Source organism: Dendropsophus ebraccatus, chromosome 7, assembly GCF_027789765.1.
Source record: "Dendropsophus ebraccatus isolate aDenEbr1 chromosome 7, aDenEbr1.pat, whole genome shotgun sequence".
NCBI classification, from domain to species: domain Eukaryota; kingdom Metazoa; phylum Chordata; class Amphibia; order Anura; family Hylidae; genus Dendropsophus; species Dendropsophus ebraccatus.
This window is the reverse complement of record NC_091460.1, coordinates 90,325,061-90,329,748: the sequence shown is the minus strand read 5'-3', so window position 1 is coordinate 90,329,748 and position 4,688 is coordinate 90,325,061. Positions and strand designations below refer to the sequence as shown.

General features: G+C 44.2%; 1 pseudogene; it reads right to left on the bottom strand.

Moving 5' to 3' along the window:
• Window positions 1-3,718: 3,718 nt before the first annotated feature.
• LOC138797987 (U2 spliceosomal RNA) lies at window positions 3,719-3,863 on the bottom strand (annotated as a pseudogene).
• Between the last annotated feature and the right edge of the window lie 825 nt (window positions 3,864-4,688).

Genomic DNA, 4,688 nt, shown 5'->3' with positions numbered 1-4,688 from the left:
GTAAGAGTCAGAAATTTGACGCCAAAAGAGGCGGTGCAAGGGCACTCCCATAATATGTGACATAGGGAAGCAATTTGGCCACAATGTCTCCAGCAATGAGGATCAGAGGTTGGATACATAAGGCTTAATCTTTGGAGAGTAAAATACCAATGGAGTCTGCATTTAACCACATTCTCCCTCTGAGGGATACTAATGACGGACTTGGGTGACCTTCTGTAAGCTTGCTGCAATTCATGAGCTGAGAATGTACAAAGCTTTATCCTATTTAAAGGGGAACTCCGGATAAGAAAAACTTGTTTTCTATTAAAAGTACATTAAAAGTTAAATATATGTGTCTATATAATGTATTACCGTATCTGTACCTGCCACACTGGTAGCTGATAAAAATCCAGGAAGTGAAAAAAATGGCCCCTGTGCAAATCTACATTGTCTCCTGCTCCCACTGCTCTCCCCCCTTAGGAGACAAATCTTCCATGCCTCTGTCTCACATTGTGTATGTTTGCTGATATCAGGCTGATGATGCAGACAGGGGCAGGGTGATGTCCCAGGAGGCTTGGCTGGATCCCTCAATCCCCTGGGTGATTCACCATCTCTGACCGGCCAGAAGCAGGTGCTGCACTGATTTCTCTAATTGTGCAGAAGTGTGCAGTGAAATTAGGGCTGTGTTCTAACATGTTGGAGTGTCATTGCAGTACTGCAGCATATTCACAAAAATGATGCAGTAACAAAAGTAAATGATGCTAAACGTCAGAGGGGATCAGAGCCTTATTGTGGGGCTCAACTTCAAAGATAACAGATGCTTGATTATAATATGTGCGTGGAAATGAAAGGAAAAAAAATCTGTATATTATTCCAATATCAGCGTTACAGGTAGAGAATACAGCATGCTGTGTGGTGTTACAGGTAGAGAATACAGCGCTGTGTGGTGTTACAGGTAGAGAATACAGCGTGCTGTGTGGGTGGGACAACAATGAAATGATAAAGTACTGCAAATAATTCAGTAACACAATGAAACTGCAATATGTGAACACAGCCTAGATGTTCTGCAATGGATTTTGGCAGGGAATGTGCAGGGTGGAGAACTGTGATGAGCAGCTGAGGGAAAGCATTGCATTCTGGAACCTGTAGTACTGTGTACAACTGATAAACCAGGAAGTGCAGAAACACAAAACAGAACAAAACCCCCCAAACAAATGGATTTTTGGTAGTTTCAAAAATGGAATAGAAAGGTAAGTAATGCTTTATGCTTCTGCATAAGTTTCATTTTTTAACCTCTACCTGGAGTTTCCCTTTAAGAGCATAGGCATCTTTGGTGAAGACATTAAGGCCACCAACAAGTTCGTATAGAGGCTTAAGGCCTTTCGTTCGTTGCCCTAAAAGGATAGCCATTTGGGGGATACTGGTATTTTAAAACAACGACCAATGTAGCCTTTCTATTATTTCAATCCCCTCCTGGTTTTGGTTGCAAAATACTGACCAAAATACTAAACAAAAATACTGTGTGTGAACATAGCCTTAAAAATGATACAAAAATGAGTCTCTAGACAGGTGAGTTACCCCCTAGACCACAGCTCCTACACATTTGGGCTGAGAGATTCAACTATATCTTAAGTGTTTCTTTCAGACATAACCTGCCTACAGAGGACTCATCTGCAATCAGAGATACTAGCTGACAGTTGAGAGAGCAGGAGGCAAGGCAGCATTAATTATTCATAAAGAGGAGGAAGGAGAGGACTGGCCAGTGTGGCACGAGCAACTCCTCTTTGCCTCTTCAGTACAGTAGGAGACGTAAGATTGTACATAATACACTGCAGGGAAAATCACCAAAAGGCACCATGCTCACTAGGGGACTGCCAGCTACAGCACACTGTCAGCATCTCAGGTAAGGCCCGGGAGCTGACAGATTTCTTTTAACACAAAAAGCAGTAAGTTCCATACAATCATCAAAATAAAACCTCTGAACAAGGTAGTCACCTAGTGGAAGTTCATAATGGAGACAATTATGTGAGCTGTTTAAATCTATTGCTTCCTTATTTTAAAAGCTAAAGTGTACCTGTCTGTTATAACTTTCAAAATCTAAATCAACAGTATATGTGAAATAAAACATGTTTGCAATATACACTGCTCAAAAAAACAAAAAGAACACTGAACACATCCCAGATCTGAATGAATAAAATATTCTCATTGAATACTTTGTTCTGTACAAAGTTGATTGTGCTAACAACAAAATCGCACAAAAAACCTCAACGGAAGTCAAATTCATTAACCAATGGAGGCCTGGATTTGGAGTCGCACAAAAAATTCAAGTGGAAAAAAACACTACAGGCTGATCCAATTTTGATGTAATGTCCTGTGTGTGTGTGTGTGTGTGTGTGTATGTGTCCTTCATGTGCCTGTATGACCTCCCTACAATGCCTGGGCATGCTACTGATGAGGTGGCGGATGGTCTCCTGAGGAATCTCCCCCCAGATCTATACTAAAGCATCCGACAACTTCTGGACAGTCTTTGGTGCAATGTGATGTTGGTGGATAGAGCGAGACATGATGTCCCAGATGTGCTCAATTGATTTCAGGTCTGGGAAACAGGCGGGCCAGTCCATAGCTTCAATGCTTTCATCTTGTAGAAACTGCGGACACACTCCAGCCACATGAGGTCTAGCATTGTCCTGCATTATGAGGAACCCAGGGTCAACCGCACCAGCATATGGTCTCACAAGGGGTCTGAGGATCTCATCTCTGTACCTAATGGCAGTCAGGCTACCTCTGGCAAGCACACGGAGGGCTGTGTGCCCCTCCAAAGAAATGTCACCCCACACCATTACTAACCCACTGCCAAAACCGGTCATGCTGAAGGATGTTGCAGGCAGCAGAATGCTCTCCACGAAATCTGAAGACTCACATCTGTCACATGTACTCAGTGTGGACTTGCTTTCATCTGTGAAGCGCACAGGGCGCCAGTGGTGAATTTGCCAATCCTGGTGTTTTCTGGCAAATGCCAAGCATCCTGCACAGCGTTGGGCTGTGAGTACAAACCCTATCTGTGGAAGTCAGGCCCCCATACCATCCTCAAGGAATCCATTCCGTATCGTTTGTGCAGACACATGCACATTTTTGAAGTCATTTTGCAGGGCTCAGTCAGTCTGTTTTTCTGTCTGTCTATCTAGCTATCTATAGATAGATCCACCAATTATTAACTAAATATTCTAAAAAAAAAAAAAACTATACAGTATATAAAGTTCTTAAAATGTTAGTAGTATGCAGAGGCATAGATAGCCCCCCCCCCCCCAAAAAAAAACCAAACAAACAAAAACAAATTAAACGGTTTGAACAGTACCTACCTGCATTTTCCTTGCTACCTACCTATCTAGTTGGCTGCCTGGCTGGAACTACAGTGTCTGCCAGCCATCCTGGCAGTTATATGTGACATCACAGCCTTGATGACATCATCACTGAATACTTTTCTGTGTATGCTAGATGTAAACAACTTTTGCTCCATTCGCACATGGTAAATGCATAGCCTTATTCTGCACTGATCTGGCAAGGTACTTACAACACGCAGGGTGGTATAAAAAGTCTGCTATGCACCCTGTGGTGGTCTATTTTTTGGAAACGCACTTGGGGTGCAGCTGTGCACCCTGTGGCGGTCTATTTTTTGGAATCGCACTTGGAGTGCAGCTGTGCACCCTGTGGGGAGGGGTCCATTTTTTGGAAACTCAATGAGGAGTGCACTGAACCTGGACGCACTGTAATACCAGGTCAATGCCTGGAGAGGAAAGAGCAAGGTCTTTTTCTGTCTCCCTGTTCTAAAAATCCATTTTATATATGTACACTTGATCTTAGCCAAAAGGCAATTAGGGAGCGGCCCCTGAGGGGACGCCACACAAGCCAAATCAGACAACACAAGTCCGATACGTCTGAGGCAGTGGCAGCTTTACCATGGACAACATACATGCATTTATGTCTCTTTTCCTCTCTCTCTCTCTCTCTCTCTCTCTCTCTCTCTCTCTCCGTGTCACTGTCTGTCTGTCTATCTGTCTATCTATAGATACATAGTTGCCAACAGTCCCATTTTGCCGGGACTATCCCAGATCTGACAAGGCAGTCCCGGCAAATTAGTGTCCTGGGTATGTCACAGAAAACCCCACCCCCGTAACGTCATGCAGCACTACCTCCAATGCAAACTATAAGCCGAAGTAAAGTAAAGCTGGCAGTATTGGCTGGAGGCTGTATATTCTGCCTCCAGCCACTAGATGCCGCTCTCTCCTCCCAGCAACAGGTCCTGGCAAGGACGCCACTCCTGCCTCTGGTCTAGAAGAGCCTAAAGGAAATGAAGATGGTCCTGTGCTGCAGGAAGCCAGGTAACGATGAAGAGCCCACATGAGGGGGATTATAGTGAAGGTAGTAAAGCTATATACTTTGGTGTGAGAGGCCAGGAGAATAGTACTCAGAGCTGAGACTGGTATACACAGCTTTGATTACCAGTTTCTCACACCAATGTATATAGATTTACCTCCTTCAGCATCATGACCTCATGTGGGCTCCTCATTATACCATCAGTCTCACACCACGCTGTATTATACTGGTGGTATAATGAGGGGCCCACATGCTGGGGGGGATAATGCTGAAGAAGATAAAGCTCCAGTCAGCCCCAGTCACCCTACAGTCTGCCCCAACTACCCCCAGTCTCT